At 41.1% G+C, this 20,175-nt stretch overlaps 1 long non-coding RNA gene across 1 annotated transcript in view; it reads left to right on the top strand.

Moving 5' to 3' along the window:
* The first annotated feature begins 645 nt into the window (after window positions 1-645).
* Window positions 646-20,175, top strand: part of LOC146768198 (uncharacterized) — a 29,963-nt gene continuing 10,433 nt past the window's right edge. The window contains exon 1 of the long non-coding RNA XR_014953256.1: window positions 646-19,897. This is a non-coding gene — a long non-coding RNA (uncharacterized LOC146768198). The remainder of the gene's footprint in view (window positions 19,898-20,175) is intronic.

Genomic DNA, 20,175 nt, shown 5'->3' with positions numbered 1-20,175 from the left:
CCACCCGTCCGCCCGGCGCCGCGCGCGCGCGCGCCCGCCAGCCAATTATTCCGGGCGCTCGCGGGCCGCCGAGGGAGGGGCGGGAGGGCGGGAGCGCGCGCGGCCTCGGCGGGGGAGCGGGGGGGGAAGTGACGGGATGGGCGCGCGGGCGGGCGCGCGTCCGCGGGGGCCGGCGGAGGCCGCGCGCCGCCGGGCAGGGGGGAGGGGCAAGAGGCGGCGGCGGGAGCGCGCGTTAAAGGGAAGCACCGGGGGCTGGGCGGGGTCAGCGGGGCAGAGGAAGAAGGAGGAGGAGGCGGCGGGAGGGGATGGGGTGAGCCGGGACCTTTGGCCAGGGATTCGGGGGGGATGGAGGTGAGGGTACCCGGCCTTTTTCCCTGCCGCCGCCGGGCTGCCGTGGGCCCCCACGCGAAAGTCCGGGAGGTGGAAGGGGCAGGCCGGGACAGGGTAGGGGGCGGCGGAGGCCGGCATCAACTTTCTCGGCTCTTCTCGTCTTTTTCGGCTCCTTTGTTCCCCTCGGCCCCCTCCGCCGCCCCCTCCCCGGTCCCGGCGGCCCGCAGCTCCCCAGCGCCTTTGTCTCGGCGGAGCCGGAGGGAGCCGCCGGCGGGACGCGGCCGCTGCCCCGGGCGGGGAGCGGCGCGGTACCTGGGGAGGGGCGGTGCGGGGCACGCGGTGCCTCGGCCGGCCTGCGGGAGGGCCCGGGCCTCGGCACTTGGTGGCCACACTCTGTGTTACCGCGCTAGTTTTGTCCGCCGTGGCATCAGCACAGCCGGGGGCACAAACCGCCCCGGGCCGCCGGCGGCCCCGGTGACGTGCGGTATCCCGGCTGGAGATAGGCGCTGTCGCCCGATTGTGGCCAGGTAAATGAACCTCACCTCCCACGCAGGCGGGCATTGCCTCTGTGGAAAGCATCGCGGTCAGGAATGGGAGAGGCCAAGGCAGAGCCGCACTTAAATGTTAGTTGTTTAGTGCGAATATTAACCTGGAACAAAACAAACCTCTGGGCGAGTGAGACACTTCTGTCCCTGTGCCGACCCTGCTGCTTTAATCTTTACATAATATGCTTAGGTATGTTATGTAAACTATCACCTCAAACCTTTCTTCCTTAAACAGGGAAATCTACCAGCCAAGGGTAAAGAGGTATTGCCAAGTCAAAATGTTTTCCCTCTTTTAATAACTGCTATAGATAAAAAATTAATCCAGCCGAATTAAAAATAAAAATTGATTTTATTTAGCAATTGAAATCTGTCTGAGCCAGCCACAAAGAAACGGACAGTGCCGAGCCCGGGATCGGCGCTGGGTCAGACAGCTGGGAAGTGGTGCTGACCGCTACAGCAGAGGATCCCCCTATGTTTCGCACCACCTGTTCTGTGCGAGCAACTTTTATATGGTTTATTTTGCTCGAGGCCAGGATTTCAGTGATCAGCCTTTTCTTTCCATTCAAAGTCCCACATATTCATAAAGTCTCTTTTCTCTATGCTGAGTTGAACAATTCGGTGTCCAGGAAGGGAACATGGTATTGAGATGTATCCTTTTGGGTGGTTCCAGTGATTGCAGTCTTGGGTTGTTGTTGGGACCATCATCACTCGGGATTTCCTGGATTACGTTGAGAAACAACCCATCTCCAGATGAACTACATGTATTAACTTGTAATGAGGTCTTATCAGAGACAGATTCAACATATGTGAGGCAAACCCCCTAGTACCGGCTGGTATGCTTTTTTAAATAATACAAAACATTACATCATTATCATTCTACAGGCACAAATTATCTATGTTACACATAACAACAACTAAAGGGGATTAAAAAAATAAAATGTGTTCTCACCATTCCACATGTAGGAGGAAAAGTTTTTCCCTGCTTGAACTGCGAAGCGTTGTATTTTTATTGACTTATGCTTGAGGTGTAGGTGGAGCCTGTGCCACCAAACATACAGAAGTTGAGAACTTGAAGCATTACTGAGATATATTAGGGTTAGAAACATCATTGATACCTGCTCTCGTATTATATCCAGATAACTGAAGTGATTTCTGCAGTTACCCTGAACATCAACAATTTTCTTTGTTGAGAAATTGTTTTTAAATTATTTGGTTTATTTCCTCTTCCTATTTCTTTGCTAAATAATCCCAGTGTTATTTTCACCTAAACCTAAAAATACCACAGTCAGCTAGTTCTTCCTATTCCGTGTGCATTTACAAGATATTTTCTTGCTTGTGATGGAGAAAAGCTCCTAATGTCATCTAGGTGGGTTTCTATCTGCTAAGCATACATTGACTTCTCGGAAGAATTAATAATTAAGTAATTAATAGAATATGAAGTGCAAAAGTCCTTCAAAAAATGCAAACCTCCAGCAAGTAATGTTACTCATTGTGCTGAAAGGTGCATTGTACACTTTTGACATCATGGTTCCCTTTTCTAAAATCACTTAAACCATGCTTTCTCCTTTCAGTCATTTGAAAACAGACCCCCTGAAAGCTATCCAGGAAGTGATAAAATTCAATTCTAAATGATTCTTCTAACCATACTTCCTTAATGTTGCTCTGATGGCTTAAGGGTGCCTTAAAAGGAGGCATACATTGATCTGTGTTAACTCCTCGGCCCATCTCAGGAGGTCTCTCTTTGGTGGCAGTTCATGGTGCTTCATTACAGATCTTTTCTGCTAGGATTTGCAGGAAGCACAGAGAGAAAAGCTGAGTGAATAGCCTAATTGAGACAGGGGCAGGATGGGGCCATACAGTGTCCCAGAATCTGGGTCATAATTTCCCAATGCCAAAATAATCAAGGGAGCGCTGGAGTGTTTGAGCACCGAGTGAGAGGTTTGAGTCATCACGAGTCAGGCCCTGATTTCTTCTTTTGGTGTTTGACCTCTGGCCCAGAGCCCTGAATGGTAGGGCTTAATTTAAGGACAACTAAACTAGGCAGGTTTGTACTGCCTTATGAATAGAAAATACACACTGAGGTGTGCCCTGTTTTAAAAGCAGAGGTTTTGAATGAGCCCTACCTATGTAGTGTAAAGAGAGTAGGGCAGGGTAGTCAGCTGCTCCCGCTTTTATCCTTTTGACCTTTCAAAATAACGTGTTTTGCCCTCAGATGTTAAAGGTGGCATAATATTGCTCAAAATCTTTTGAAGACTTTTCTAAATTTGGATTCTATAGGTTTAATTCTGGCCCTTTTGAAGTGAGTGGCAATACTTCAGTGTTAGATTTCACCCATGCTGGAGTGCTAAGGCACACAGTTACACTTTTTTTTTTTTTTCCCTCCATGTTTGGCTTTGTCTGGTTTCTAAAAGCTGACACTATTTACACCACCAGACACATCTAAAGCAAGCAACATGAGTTCTTTACTCTCATAGAGACTGGGAGCTTCCTTGTGGAGACACGCCAGAGTTCATCTCACCTAGCACAGGCAGTCATGCTTTAAAACTATTATGGTTAAGGACACTTTTGTTAAGGGTTCTTGATTTGAGTGTCTGTTACAAGGGCAGATATGTCAGTCAAAATCTATGAAGTTGGAGAAACCTGAGCAAAGTTTCCATTTAGAAGTGTTTAATTTAAAGAAGTAATAGATCTATTTAAATTTTTCAGGTTTTTAAACTTTTTTTTGCTATACTGAGAGCTGTACTCAGTTACAGTGAGTCTTATCCATTTCTGTTTAGTTAAAAAAACAGGGAAATATCGTTCCATGTCAAGAAAAGAAATAGGAAAATGCAACTTTTGAGTTTTTTCTGCATTTCTATTTATGCATTACTGTTCATTCCCATTTAAAAGGACATGTTTTTATATCACTGTTCAAGTCATTGAATGAACGCTATTGTCAAGTAGTAACTAGAAAAAAGGGTTTGATTTTCTAAGGTAGAGAAAAGATGAGAAATCATCTCAGCTGTGGTATAGGTGAAGACATAACTATCTCTCTTGTGACAGCATATCTCTCTTTCAAAACTTTATTATTTTATATTAAAAAGTGAGATGATAATATTAACTTGTCCATGATGTGTCTGATTGTTACATCAATCTTTTTCAGCCAAGTCCTAATGAGCCAGTTTGTTTAATCCATCTGAACTATTATCAGCAGAAGTTTGGAGGAATGGGGACAAAGGTGCCTTTATTCATTTCTTACCTGATTCCAGCTCCAGCTGTTGAAGCCTGTGTTGTTCCCCCCATCCCTCCCCTGCTAGGAGTTGGGCCCTGTGGGGCTGTTTGGATAGTGGACAGCAGGCAGCTCTCAGCAGCAGGTCCTCTCTTTCCCAGTCTGGTTCTCCATCCTGAGCACAGAATGAGGAGTTTCTGCAGTAGCTTCATGCTGTTCCAGGATTCTTCTCCCATAGCTGGTTTTCCTTAAACTACTATGATGACATAAATCTGTGAGGACCATTCAGAGGATCTAGCCTGTTGTCTATTTTTCCCTCTTTGGTAATTCTCTTTCTCCTATTTGTAGATAGTTTATTCTCACACTATATCTATTTTTTTTTTTTTCTACAATTGTACTTTGCTTTTGTTGCTGCATGGATGAATCCTACTCTGTCTGTTGGCAAATGTAAACTGAAATTCACAGGTACCCTGATCTCTGAAGTGCCAGCTGTGTTTGAAAATGCAGTTTCTGAGTGATTCAGAGATAAGGATTCTTCTTTTTGTTTCTCTTCTATCAGCGTGTAGAATAAAGTGGCATAGCAAGGAAGATATCTGCAGCAGAAATTTACTTAAGAGTTTTCAGTTAATTGTGTATGTCCTCATCATATAAAAAATGGCATCCTATATCAAGGAAAACATTGATTGAATCCTGAAAACTAAGTAAGCCTATTGTTCAAACAATGCCTTGACAGAAGTCTGTTTAAATTATTTTCATGGCATTCTGAAGTAAAATGATTGTGTGAACACAGAGGCAAGTTACTGCTAGCCTGACTTCTTTATTTGCTCTACAATACTGCAAACCCCCAAATCATTAGCATTTATTCACTCTAATATTTCCAGGCCATTAAATACAAAAGGAGTTGTAAGTTGTGTGGCAAACAGCTTTTAAGGTCTCTTTCATTCCAGCCTAAAAAACGAAGAATTTGCAGCTCCTCCTCCCCTTTGCTCAGAAGCAGAACAGCTCCCACTATCATTCGGCTGGAACCAGAACAAACAACTGAGACAATAACCGTGTGGCATCAGAAATCCTGGTGGCTCTCAGCTGCTTTGCTATCCAGGATTGTAAAGAATAAAGATAAAACATATTAGGAGTGGGTAGGAGGGAGGTAATAACCTGCTTCCGTGTCCTTAATGAAAGCCTGTATTTTTGTTTAAGGTAGGGAATAAATTAACTGCATAATGTCCTGAACAGAGGTTCGTTTCTATGTGCTGGTTTAGAGCCTCAGTTAGAGCCTAAGTGCAAGTAATTGCATAGGATAATTCTGTGATAGTTTCTACACAGAAATTGTTGACAACTAAATCCTAGACATAGCCACTGCTTTAAAAATCTCATATTGCATGTACTGAAGGGAAAAATCTTTATTTCCAGAGCTATTGTAATGCACTGACCTGTAACTGGAAGAATTCCCTGCATTGCCTGTCTTAATTCATCACCATATGTGGGAGAGAATGTTGAAAAGTGAAGATAGGTTAGAAAAGAAAATTGGGGTGTTTTAGTTGTTACTTCCACACTCTCTTCAGCACCTCCGCGTTCCCATTATTTTCTGTTGGTTTCGTAATATCTTAATTCACAGAATCAGAGCTTGGTTTTCTGATTAAAGATGGGTAAAATTCTGAGGATCTCTTGTGGTTCTGTTGGGAAAGTTACATCTTTACACTGAAAAAGAAGCCGTGGGCACTCATGTTCCCTTTTAATAAAGTTAAGGTTCCAGAAGAATGTGGGCTAATGTTCTCTATGTTTAATGCATTATTAATGCATGCCTAGGGAGTAGGCTCTGCATCCTCCACAGCAAACCAAACCCCATAAGCAGGCTTGTTCAGTCCCTTCAATAAGAGTGACCAAATAAATTTCAGGAACCCAGAGGACCACAATCAATCTGAAGCAGATTGTCTGCCTCGTATACGGTGGAAAATACCCGCATGTTCTCTACCGGGGATTCCCCCAGTGAAGTGGAAGTCCCCTGAACTAATAAGTCAGACTAGTCACATTTTGTACTTGCTTCCTGAAAATCCCAGCCAAAGAGCCTGATCTCTGCTGTAATTGGAAGGGATGAAGGGGAATGTCTGCAGCTTGATAAACCTAAATTATTCCTTCTGCTTTATGGACTCTTATACACAACTGGTGCCAATAAAGCAGCTGCCAGGGCCTAAGTCTGAGGATGAAGAAAAGAAGAAAAAGTCAAATATCTTTAGTCTCATCCTTGGTGGTAACTATGGCAGGGAATAAATGGAATATCTTGCCCATAGGTCTAGGCAGAACCTGGCAAACTTCTGTCTACTCTTCCGTAAGCTACATCTGTAGAACTTCAGGGAGCAGGAATCAAAAGAGCAAGTGCTCATCTTCCTCAACTGCATGAAACAAAGCAAGCAGTGGGTGCAGCAACTTCAGGGTAGGGACATACTCTCTTAATTACCTCAGAACTGTTCCCATGACTGCAAAGTTATGGAGATGCAGTGAAGAGGACACAGGTGAAGCAAACATTTATTTTAGGAAGCCGGAAAGCACAAGACAGGAACACATATCTACTCCCTAAGGAAGCAGACTTTCTTCCTGTGTCCTTACCACGGTTCAGAGCCCTGAGCTGCACAAAAGTGGACTCTCAGATATCTTTATCTTGTCATAATGGGTATTTGAAGGAATTTTGCTTGACGTCATAACTCAGTTGAGAGCCTCTATAGCTGTATTTATTCCTATATTTTAATCCAAGTGAACCCTTATTTAGACCAGCTTTGCATCTTACATAGGCATTTCTACCTTTGCAAAGTGCATGTTTCTTGTGTTTTCCAGGTAATTTGAAAAAGTGGAAAGTAATTAGAGAATCCAGCACAGTTTCTCTTTGTCTCTTTTTCCTGTGTTTGACAAATTTTTGGAACTGGAACTCATAGCATGGCTGAGGACTAGGCCCACCAAGGCAATTTGATATCTGTTGCAATTTCTATCTATTGATGCTGTAAAAGCTAGTGAAGTACACAGTTCTCAGGGAAGGCCACACATTTCAAGGGAGATAGATAAGCAGAGCTAGATATTTAGGGAGAGGAGGTCCTCAAATATTTGGCTGAGTAGTTATCCACTTAACCTAGTCATCAGGAAGTGGCAGGGAGAGATGACAATGACATAGAGTCTTCCACAACTGTGGGTACACACCTCTCATTGGGGCTTTAACTACAGGTACATTAGTTGAGTTCGTTGGATCATGGTGTCAGTGTCACCAATAAGTTAATGATCTCCTCTTTCTAGCCTGCCCAACCTGCTGACAGAGGCATCACTGATAATGTGGGAAGTAGAAATTTAATTCTGTCTGCTGCCTGAAAGGACAAAACCCCTGCAGTTTATAACTCATAATTGTGTCCTAAACACTACAGCATTTTGGTGCTTGGCTTATTTGTTATCTCTCATTGTGTCTCTTCTCTCTAAAATGTACCTACATCTTCACTGGGTTGGAACGGAAAACGTGAGATGCCTAACAAACAGGCTAAAAGTCATTCTCTATCTTTTGATCTTTCACTCTTTTAATATTTAATGATCCCGTTCAAAATGGAACAGCATTAGCAAGAGAGATTGGAAGTCCCCTGTCCCCTTCCCACACCACTGCATGTTTTGAAGGTAGCAATATGAGATTAAGAGTCCCTCCAGGAAAACAAGTGTCTTTTGCTTGTGTCTCTGACATCCACAGTCAAAGCTCTAACCACTTCACATTTTGTAGAGGTACTTCTTCCCGTGCTTTGGTGAAAATGGGAATGCTTGCTCTGCTGGGACAACATCTGCAGGCAAAATTACAGGATCTTTAGCTTGTGAATCATGGTTGTCGGGATCACAAATAGGTGTTAAATTGCTTGATGACAACAAGGCTGGCTTTCTACTCTTGAGATCAAAGGTATGACTTATTTAAACCGAGGAAACACCACAATCCACCACTAACTGGAAAAATACATTAAAATAACTAATTGTGTGTTACTGATTCAAACATGCCCTGCAATTGTGTGCTGATGCACTAGTGAGGTTTTCAAGTATCCAGTTCAGACAAAGTGGGACAAACAGATGGGTGAATGATCAGTCTCAATGAAGACATTTTTGTTTGAAATTCCTTCTAATACAGTGCGCTATGCTCTGTCCTGGATACTGGGAACCTCCCTTGGGATGAAGCTGACAGTCCTAGGAATCTCACATGGACCACATGGCAGGGTGGGGAATCCCCAGGGAAGGCTGAATAAGGAGAATTGGGCTGGCAGGTGCCCTGATGCTATGTCAGTAAAACCACTTTCAACAGCCATGTATTTCTGCTAAGAGCACTTTATTTTTTGTGGACACATGAGGAGTATGATTCTGAGCATAACATTTCTAAATTTTTTTAATTTAGTTTCTATATATTATGTATACATAAATCCTGTTTTCCTGAGAAGAATTATTATCTTTAAAAAAAAGAATAACGTTCTCGGGAAAATGCAGAAATCAGTCACTCCCAGGAATGCCCACTAATTCAGCTAGATTATTATTATATTCCACAATCAGCCAGCCAGGGTTTATTATTCCTTTGAGACAATGGGAGATATAATTTGGTTTTGGAAGGGATTCAACAATAGCTTTTCCCTCCTGCACGTCACAGCTTGGATTGCACTGTGTTACCGGACCAAAGTTCCCGGTGGCGGGGGATGCCAGCTAAATGGCTTGCTGTGCTACATCTCTCTTGAGGTGAAATGCCATGGAAGCTCTGAGCTGCACAGCTGCCTCGGCATCTGCTCACAGAGCCCACAGATCTGAAACAATGGACCAGAAATTGGATGGTAATTTAAATATAATGGTCTGCCCATTACTGGTAATTAAAAATCCATTGGTAACAGCCCAGAAGGTAAGGGAGGCATGTGAATCAGACACAGGTTTCCTCTCATCTGGGTGGACTAGGATAGACTAAGAGACCAGTGTACTTTTTTTCATGTGGACCTACTGCAAACTCCTTGAAAATAAATGGAAACATTTCCATTGGCATTAATGGACTTTGGATAAAATCCTAATTGCCACTATAAAACACTCTTTAGTGTTGCCATACATTATTTGCCGTGTATGTATTTTAATAAAACGGTCCTAAATGTACCATAGGGAATGTGCTCCTTAAAACCTGTCTCTGTTTTGAAAGTATAACAAGGGCAGGCTTTCTGACAGGAGACTTCAGCTTTATTTCTGAAGGAAGGCTTAAAGCGCTCTTTAATTTTATAGAGAAAATAGAAAACTGTGCCATGAGCATTTTCTTTATTCTGATTCATAACAGTTCTTTCCCTCAACTGTGGCTTTGGTCTGGAACTCAAAATGCAAACCAAAACTGACTTAGAAGCGTCAAAGCTTGGATGATGTGGTTTCATTAACTTAATGTAGTTTGATCACCAAAACATATCTATAGGCAAGTTTGCTCCAAACAGTATATAGATTAAGTGAAAATTTAATGAATGTCACAGTAAGGCTTTTTCTAAAAATGAACTAGTTTTAAACTTACAATGAAACTCTAAACTGGTGTTTTATGTGGCATCAGATTTTGTTATGAATGTCGTGGAGTAAGAATGGTCTTTTCTGTTAAAACATAGAATCTAAAGCAAGAAGAGCTAAGCAAACTTGTGTAGCTACACAAATGAGCAACTTTTCCTCAGTTCCTCTCACAAAATGTGCATAATAGTTACATGGATGTTAAAATCTCAGCCCCCTCTCCCCCTGATATTTGTATAGATTTATGAATCCTTCGGGTCAAGATGCCAAATTTTGCTAAAACTCTTGGAAGCATCAAAGGTTTAATTTTCCACAGAATAGGTGTAGAGGCAATTTGAATACCATTTTCACTCCAGGAACAGAAAAAAAACCATACTTTTGACATCTCAGTTTGCAGCTGTTTTCTTGGTAGCAACAATAATGTACAGTTTTAACCATGATCTGGGAAGACAGAGATTCTAAGCAAAATAAAGTGACTATTATCAGAGTTTCAGACTAAGCTGGGAGATTCTTTTAGGTTGTTTGTTTTGTGGTCTTCTCCACAGTGAACTTCCCATAAAGGTATTTGTTTATAGCTAATGGCAGGTGAAAGTGCAGTGGCTGAAGCAACAAAAAGTGCCCCCATCTCTGCTGTCTTCCATAGGCATCTACCTTGCAGCAGGGGAGACTGAATGGCTTGCAAGTCAGCTTCTGAACCTTGCAGTTCAGCATAAACCAAAATCAATGTTAGGCCAATAGGCTGTGGTGGTTCAGAGCTGATTTGTGTACTGTTCACCTCCCTGCTGTTAGGAGCAACCTCAGGGAGAAATCTGGTAACCTCTTTAAGAATTCCTGGGAGAAGAGCAGCCAACACTTCAACACCTTCTGTTTAGTTTGTCACTATTTACTGCAATCTGTAGACCTCTACTTATCATTCTTTTAGGTGGGATCAAGACTGGAACTTGATCACTTTACTCCCTACTTGTAGCAAAGATTTAAGGCTGTATGCCTCGATGTGCTACCCCAGGAATCTCAGTTTAGATCCTCATCTAGCCTTGTATCTCAGGGACATAGAAGAAATCAACCAACTAACTTTACTGCAAAGAAAAATATTACTGAAAATATTTACTTCAAAACAGTAATCAGTCAACAACACGTTTTATTTGCCAGGAGTTTCCCTTCTGCATGAATACTTGTCATCTTTGTCCCTAGTGGCCAAGATGAAGTCTATTTCCGTTTTCTCTTTATTAACAGTTTTTAATATAAATACAGTAGGTTTTGAAACCTTTTTTTTCTCCAAACCACACTTCTGTCACAGTGTATGTTCTTAAGCCACAAACTCTTGCAAAGAGTCATGGAACCAAAAGCACCCTGGCAGGAGATGTGCCTCAGCAAAACCTTCCTCTTCTTTTGCTTACAATCTTTTTCAGATTTTCCATGTACACAAAGTACTAGGTAGCCTTCTGTCTACTTCAGAGGATTCTTCACATAGATACTCTATGTGACAGTGAAAAAACACTGCCCCTCTCACTCCCCTGTGCTTTCCCCTATGCTTCATTCTTCATCATCTGAAGACAGGGATTACTTTCATAGCTCGCCATTGGCAGCCACTGTGACTGTTAGGACAGCTCTGTATAATGCCTGCTTTCCACATGATGTTGCCCTAAAAGGCTGTGATCCAAGGCAAAATGTGTCTTTCCATGCATAAGCTCTTTTATCCCTCCTATCCCTTCAGGGAACATATGATAATGTGTTATAAATTTGACTTGTCTGTCAGCTTATGGCCTTATTCATTAATTTATTTAGTAGCAAACAGGTTTTGGCATCTGGAATGAAGTCCGCTTTCATTAACTACCTTGAGATAATGAAGATAGAGCTGACTATTTTAAGCTTTAAAAATCCACAAAACCAAAGTAAGAAAAAGGCCCCTACAGCAAATGAGAAGAGGTGAATTAGGGAGAAAAAAAATATGGTGAGCATCTCACTTTTAGTTCTGTTTGGGTAAGCCTCCCATTGTCCTTTCTCTTTCTCTGCCTTTGTATTTGCTTTTTTGCCTTTTTTGTCACTTACCTTCTACTTTTTCTCTTTTCTTCTTCCCTTCTTTCATCCTGAACAACTTGCTATTTTCTGTCTTCCTTCTTTCCTTCTTCAATACTACTTTTTCCCATTGCCTCTTTACACACATTATTTTTCTTGACTTTGTCCCTGGATAATCTTCGCTCCCCCAATCCAATCTGTTGTGAATTTATTTTCTTTCAGATGTGTGAACTTGTACCTTAGTCCCTCACTTCACAAACTGTAACCCACAGACTGTTGGTTGATGACAAATTGGGAGGCTGTTAATCAGAGAGCTGTTCTCTTCCAGATATTGAGTATCTGAGCCACTTCAAAGACAAAGCCAGTCAGAAACCTATCTAGTATTATTTCCTGCATAACTGCAGATGTAATTATAACATCATGAGGGTAGAGGTCTATGGAGTTGTAAGTAAAAGCAGCTATTTATGCTCCCTGCATGAAATCTGCAAAGATACAATCTACACTAAGAGTCAGAATTGCTAAAAATCTGAGGCAGTCATTGAAATTGCAGCCCTCTCTATAGTGGGACATATATTAGTCTGGTAATGCCCCTAACCTCTTACAATATAGCATTTATTACTTGATGATCTTCCTTTTTAGTTTGAACACCTTATGGTGGCTTTAATACTTTTAGCATACCTGGAAGACTCTAGATGGAATTCAAATGCACAGTAGTAGCTGTCTTATTAATGACTGATTTCAGAAGTGGAAAATATTTCCAGATTAGCAGCAACTCCTAAATATATTAGAAGTACTGTAAGGGGGAGATTTTGATTAAAATAGAAATTGTACTGGCAGAAGAGAATCTTCTTTAACTATGATATTGTGGGGTTATATAAGTAATGGGCCAGACATAAACTGTACATTAGATCTGAGCTGTGTGGATTTGAAGGGCCAAAACTAAAGTAACTGCCTTAGCTTTTTAATACTTTCTGCTGAAGGAAAGAAGGGCCTCAGCTCCTAGAAGACTTTATTTCCTTTGATGTACTGATCAGCAAACTGATCAGGTTGGCAGTATTAGAGCATCGACATTAACAAGGACACTTGTCTCTTTGGGGCCTTTTTTCTGCTGCTCTCTGTACAATACCTGTGTGTTCTGCCCTGACCAGGCTGTCATTTTACAGTTTAGCACAAATGCTTTGGTCCAAGGTGCTATTTAAGTGACAAAAACGAATGCTTTGATAAGTCAGTCTTGGTATGGAGGAAGTCGCTTAAATAGTGAGTAAGAGTTTCCCTTAACTTTCAGCCATAAAAAAATGATTTCTTGGAGTAATTTTACATGCAGAACAAATACAATCTGACTAAACACAAAATGCCAACCATATTTCCAGAATCAATGCCTTGGAATGTTCTTTAATTACATTTCAGTGAGATTCACAGAGATCAAGAGGAGAATTGTTTGAAAAAGCTAGCCCCAAGTATCTTACTGGTATTGATTAATCAGTACTCCTCCAAAACATTTTCAAGGGAGGACTCTCTCTGTTCTGTAAAAGAAATATTTTTAGGTTTAAAAATGATATATACAAATAAAGAGCATAACTTATTTCAAGCTGAAATAGACCAGCTTTGGAAATGTGATATTATAGCAGGACTTAACCATGCTTGATTCAGCTGGGTAGTATGCCATTCCTTAGGGAATACTTCAAAGAATGACGCAGAGCAGCAGCAACTGGGAGGATACAGACAATTCACACAGACTGTATGCTTTCACACCCTTGCCTCAGATCAGCAAGCCCAGATGGCGATCACCCAGAAGAGTCTCAATCTTTCTACATGCAATACTCTGCAGTCACAAAGTGGTTTAACGCATAAACTCAGTAAACTCAGATGAGATTGATGTTGCCTTCAGTAGGCTGAGCACTCTTCTACATCCATTTACTGAAGAGAATAAGCATGATCACTTCAGGGACAGTTCATACCTCTGTAATTAACAATAGTACAAAGTGGCTAGAAGGACACATTCCTAAACATTGTTGAGGGAGGGATCTGGCCCTAGGAAAATAATATGCATCTCAACATCTGGAAGGTCAGCAAATGTAATTATCAATTACACCAGTGTAAATCTGTGAGGTACATGTTATCATAGGTATGGTGCTCTCAGTAAAGAAAATAGCAGAGTGATTTTGGCATCTCCTCTACCAGAATAAAGTACTCAGCTTTGCTCCCAGTGGGCATCAGTTACCAATATTTATTACTTCATGGAGGTTAAGCCTTTGATTTTTTTATCCCAAACTCACCTCAAACCTCTTGAGAATGTATTATGACAGCAGAAATAGATGCAAATGAGTGTCTAGTCTGACTATTTTGGGAGGTAAGTTGTGGAAGCAGTAAGAGTAGAAAGGATATGAAAAAGAAGAAGGTAATATTTCTTATTTTCTATCCCTTATATACAAACAAAAATTAAAAAACTTTTTGCTCTACCTGTTCAACCTGGCCATTATAGATTTGGTCATCTCCATTAATGTGCAATGGGATTCCACATGATTTTCTACCCTGGTGAAAAATCCATTTGTCCATTTCTTATGGAGGGTAGTGTTTGCCTGGCATGGGTGATCCCGTTGGTGTAGAGACTGAATCTCCGAGCTAAAGCGCTCCTTGGCAGAAGTCACCATTCACAGCACCATGATAGTATGAATCTGTTCCTCACAGCTGTGGAGCAGGTATGGCTTCCTCTACATCAAACATCTTTACACCATCCTCCACTACATCTTTACTTCCACTGAGAGGCCTCTGAAGCACAATAATTCCTGATAATGGAATGCACATGTTAAACAGACTATTAATTAAAACAAATCTCATTATCAAAAAAGGTTATTACTAAAGCACCACATTTTTCACAAGAAAACACTGGAATTCTTCCACTGCTCTCTGGTCCTTCTAGAAAGCCTCGCCATCCCATATCCTGTCCTTTAAAAATAATTTTGCAGTGAAAATGCATTTTCTCTAATAACTCATAACCTTTTATAAAATGATTCCATTTAAAATTCTATTTTAATCATTTTTCCACAGCAAAGAAGAGATACTAAACCATGTAATTTGTATTCAAGACAGCAGGCATCATTGCATCCAGACAATGCTGGGAAAATTTTGTGAGACAGAGATAGGCAAATCAATTATAACGAAACTTTTGTTTACTGGATTCTTCTTGTTGGATTTTAATGTCAGGACATACAACATGCATGTATAAGCTATTTTGGAATTATTTAAAATATTTTGTGGGATTCATCAAAAAATAAATTAGTCTGACATTTGCACTTTTGGGATTAGATTAAGCTGTCTGCTCTGCCCCCCTTGTGAAGTACAAAAGAGAAGACTTTGGCTAGAAATTAGCAGTTTAAGGAAAGCCAACGTGTATGAGTGTGGACAGATCCACTTTAAAATTTTAGCAAATGTCACAAGTATTCTTCTATTCAGACTCTGAGAGGCTTTGGAGGAAAAAAATAACAGGCATTAGAAAAAAGAGCAAGGAAAACAGAAGTAATTTCCAACTTTCTGTAAGGCAGTTATTATTGTGGCTCCTAGATATTACATTATTTAGACCTTCCTTCTCCTTCTGTGTGCATTGGATTTATTTTATTCCACCCATGCAAATAGTTTTGGGGTCATATTTGAGCTCATATTTGTATACTGTAAACATTAGTTGCACTGTTTTAAAACAAAGATCTTCAATCAGCCAGACCAGGTATAGTTACAGCTGGGAATCCTGAACTGCTTATCTTAAGTAGATAGTTTTCTTCTGTTCTAAAGCCTGTATTCACTTGTGTGTTCTGGGAGGAAGAGAATTAAAGGCAGAGATGTAAAAGATACTGGGTCAAATCAGATATCTTTACTAACTCAACATTTGGACAAACACACTTCACCAGTAGTAAGGATTTGAAAATCTGGCCCATAACAATTCTTACAATAGTAGACAGTATTTTGTTCTTGGCAGAACACCAAATCTAATTTACTCTGAGTTTACAGGAGAAAAAAATACAAAAGTGTTCTGCCTCCCATTTGTTACAGTAGCATAATCAACAGTGAACTGTCACTCTGAACAGCAGCAAAAGAAGCAAAAGAGGAATGCTGGGGCTCTGCCCATGCTGGTGGGTGATGTCAGGAAATCACTGCTGGGTGATGTCAGGACATAAGTCTCTTGAGGAAAAACAGCCAGCAAGCAACCAGCCTTTGTTCTACTCTTTTCCCTCCTCTTCTGGCACAATAGCTTTAGCAGACAGATTAAATGTTAACAAAATACTGATGTTTTCATGTGTGACAGTGGTTCCCCATACTTAGGGTTCACAGGTAGGGAAGAAGGGCTCTATGGGAAGTGCAGAAATGCAAGGAGCCAAAGCCAAAGGCAGTATAATGCCAGTGAAAATCTGCCCAACTCTCCATGGGGAGGCTCAGGGGGCCACTGCTTTTCCAAGCAGTAATAATTTGCATGTAATAGCCCAGGCACCTACATATCTCTCAGGAGCAGAGGATCAGGGACTGAACACTGGCATAAAACTCATGGAACTGGTGTGAGAGTTCGAGCACCATAAATATGCAGATGTCCTGTGCTTGAAGAGAGTGATATGCCTCCATTCCTTTATTTTTAATAACACTGAGTGCCATTTTTGAAGGCAGATGTCTGGTTTCTAAAAGTCTGCCTGCAGGAGCTCAGCCTGAGGCAGGATGCAGCTGATCAGCTGCCTCCAGCAAGGCAATAGCTTAAGTTCCAGCTAAATTTCTGCAGGCAGTGTGGAACAGCCTGCTTTGACAGATACCATGGAGGTCCAGCACCATTGTCCTTACTGAAGCACCTCCCCTTCACTTTACTTTCTCTAAAAACAAAGTAAAAACCCCATAGAATTCAGCCATGTTTCTCTAGTTTTATGTCAGCATCATCAATTCCAAAGTCTGGCACACTGCCCTTTCACTGTTATGCTTTTTATGATGATTAAGCACATATATTTTTAAGGTAAGGCTCTCTATTGTCTCCCCTATGATTACCAATATTGGCTAGCATAAGTCTTCTTGTATGTCCAGCTACTCATCTCAAAGGATAAATTACCAAGGAAGAAAGAATTGTTGAAGGAATGTACATCACAAATCAATTTGAGGAGGCAGAGTTTAAAAAGACAGTAATGGAGGAGAAGCTTCTTCACAAACAAAACTAATGAGGTGATGAAGGGTCTCATCATCTGGGGCTGTTCCCACAGGAGATTTCTTTAATTTTCCTCCAGATAAATCAATATCTTAAAAAAGAGGAAAAACTTCTATCCTGGCCCACTGTGTTCAAATCAGATTAGCTCAGCTGTGGTTTGGAGATTTGTGAATCTCTTTGCCATTTGTATGGGATACAGTTAGCCCAGGATGAAGATATCTAATACAGAAGAGATGAACATCTGCTAAACCATAACAGATTTGCAATTCCCTGCTGTACAGCTCTGTTTTCCTTTTTGGCCTTTTACTATATAATTTTGACTGTGCAGATTTTTAAATTTTTATTGCTATGAAAAAGATAGGAGGTTCCACTGAAACAACTCTGACCGTGTGTTCAGAATCTTTATGTCTGGTGGCCTTTGAAGCACCACTATCACCTGTAGAAATTTCACACTGCTTTGGGGTTCTTGGACTTGAGGTTTTTCACCTTGTTGTTGGCTTGAGTTTTTTGGGGGTTTTTTTGCTAAATTTTGTGGGAAATTCATTAAGGCCAGCACTGTTTAATATCTTTATTAATGATTTGAATGATGGCACTGCGTGCCCTTTCAGTAAGACACTAAGCTGGGCAGAAATGTTCATCTGCTGGAGGGTAAGAAGGCTTTGCAGAGGGATCTGGACAGTCTGGGTTGATGGGCTGAGGCCTTTTGTGAGAGGTTCAACAAGGCCAAGTGCTGAGTCCTGCACTTAAGTCACAACAATACCCTGCAGTGTATGGGGCAGAGTGGCTGGAAACCTGCCCAGTGGAAAAGAGCCTGGGAGTGCTGGTTGATAGCAGCTGAACATGAGCCAATGTGTGTCCAGGTGGCCAAGAAGGTCAATGGCATCCTGGCCTGTATCAGCAATAGTGTGGCTAGCAGGACCAGGGCAGTGATCGTCCCCCTGTGCTTAGCACTGGTGAGGGCACACCTCAAATCCTGTGTTGAGTTCTGGGCCTTTCCCTTCAAGAAAGACATTGAGGGGCTGGAGGGTGTCCAGAGGAGGGCAGTGAGACTGGTGAAGGGCCTGGACCACAGGTGCTATGGGGAACAGCTGAGGAAGCTGGGGGTGTTTAGCCTGGAGAAAAGGAGGCTCAGGGTGACCTTATCAGAAAGGAGGATGTAGTGAGATGGAGGTCGATCTCTTCTTCCAGGCAGCCAGAACAAGAGGAAATGGCTTTAAGTTGTGCTAGGGGAGATTCAGTTTGGATATCAGGAAGAATTTTTTTCACTGAAAGGGTGGTTAAGCATTGGAATGAGCTGTCCAGGGAGTTGGTGGAGTCACCATCCCTGAAAGTGTTCAAGGAATGACTAGACATGGCTCTTAGTGATAAGGTTTAGTTGGCAGGGTGGAGTTCAGTCAAAGGTTGGACTTGATACAGCCCTTTTGCAATCTTAATGATTCTATGATTCTAAATGCAGTTTTTTCTTAGCTGCCAAAGGGAACAAAAATTCTGTCTTATAAACTAACTTGATAAATTCTGAACACCTAAATTGATGAATTTTGTTCCTTAGTACTTCCCGCTATCAGATGTAGACTGAATAGTTCCCACCGTTACATTTTACTCACATAAGGTTCTCATTTGACACTAGTCATGTATTTATATTAATGCAATCTTGCTGTGTGACTTTGTGTATCTTTGCATTTTGAAGTCTTCAAATGAAATAGAAAAAAAAATTGCATTCACTAGCTTTATTAGCACAGTAATCAGATTTTCAGAATTTCACAATAACAGGACAAGCTTGAAAAGTAATTAAGAGATTCTCAACACAGCAGGAGTTTTTGTTAAAGGAGAAAACTAATTCAGACTGTAGTTTGCAGATACAAGAGAAGCTGGGGCTGGAGTCCAAGAGACTCCTAATCTTCAAGAAAAGTGACTGCTCTGAAAGCCGTGGGGAGGTAGAGGTCATTCATATACTTTCACTTTCCTTTAAAAGAAAGCAAACCATTAGGAGCTTATCTAACAATTAAAACATCTGCTTCACAAAGGAAAAACATGTCCATTTGCATTGCCCTGATTGAAAGGATGCATTTTATTATATAAGAACTTGGAAATATAAAAAGTACTACATGAATTTGCATTTTTAAGGAACAAAGTTGATTTCCAAAGATTAATAACAGACTGTATATATGCCTTTGAGGAAGCATCCAACCACATGAATGACTGTTTCCAAATGCATGTTTATTTAGATGCAACCAGATCCTGTAAATAATGTGTGTGTAAATCAAACCAGAGATTTTGGTTATCAACTTTGATATTACCATAACATTCTGGTGTTTTCAAAACTGTGATTCTTCTAAACTTCATTTTTCCCTGATGTAGATATTGATGGTAATGAATGGCAACAAGTAACTAATTTGTAAATCTTTGCTGTCTCCTACTATTTAATATCTCCCTTGTAAGTCTTTCCCTATCTCATCTTCCCTTTTCGTGTCTAGCTGACACCTCTCCTACCGCTTTGGTTCTGCAGTGCAGACACAGGTTTCATTAATACTTTTCAGCAGCTGTACTTGACTTTAAGCTTTTATTTTCTAAGAAAGTAGGAATTAATAGAAAAAAAATTGGTGGCGCCTCATGCTAAATAATGTACTGATACAATTCATAATGTGGTTTCATTTCTTTAAATGTAATAATTACCTTTTAAAATGTGCATGTGACTTAATCTTTTTATGGTGTGTGATAATGGAGGAGTTTTATATGACTCACAAGTGATGATAAGGATGTACATTGTAAACTACTGCTCTATCACCATGCATTTGAGGAGAGCTTCCTTATGGCAGTAAAATAGTAATAGGACTGATTGCCTTGTCCTAAACCCCTCTGGAAAGCACCACTCTGGGTTATTTTAGAACATAATACAGAGATTTTTTTCTCCTGTGGGCTTCTCTTAGGTGGTAAGGACATCCAGCTGACCTGTGGAAGGCACGGTGCTCAGCAGTTTGTCTAGTTCTTGTAATCCATACCAGAATCCTTTCATCCAAAAGCTGTGGCTTGGCTCTTACTTTCCCATGTTCTCCAGGACTGGAGGGAAGGAGAAACATATGGGAAGAAACAGAAAATTAAAATGCATCCTAAGAGGTCAGTGGGAATTCTTGCTTCTGTCCCCTCCCATGTCTCTCTACTTTCAGAGAAAAATGCTCTTCAGGCATGCAGCATTTCCTACAGGAATGAGTGTGTCTTGAGCCAACTCCATTGGAGTTTTGTGGACTGAAACATCTAGATTTGAGGGAGTTTCTTACACTGACCAAGTGCCATGTAATTTTTAACCTGAAATAGCCAGAAAATCTGTATTGAGGAAGTAAATTTTAAAAGGCTAATAGAAACTGAAGAACAGGCAATGATTTTGTCAGAAACTT

This window comes from Lonchura striata, chromosome 2 (genome assembly GCF_050655825.1).
Source record: "Lonchura striata isolate lonStrDom1 chromosome 2, ASM5065582v1, whole genome shotgun sequence".
NCBI classification, from domain to species: domain Eukaryota; kingdom Metazoa; phylum Chordata; class Aves; order Passeriformes; family Estrildidae; genus Lonchura; species Lonchura striata.
Note: the sequence above shows the minus strand (reverse complement) of the source record. Positions and strands in the feature narration are given on the sequence as shown.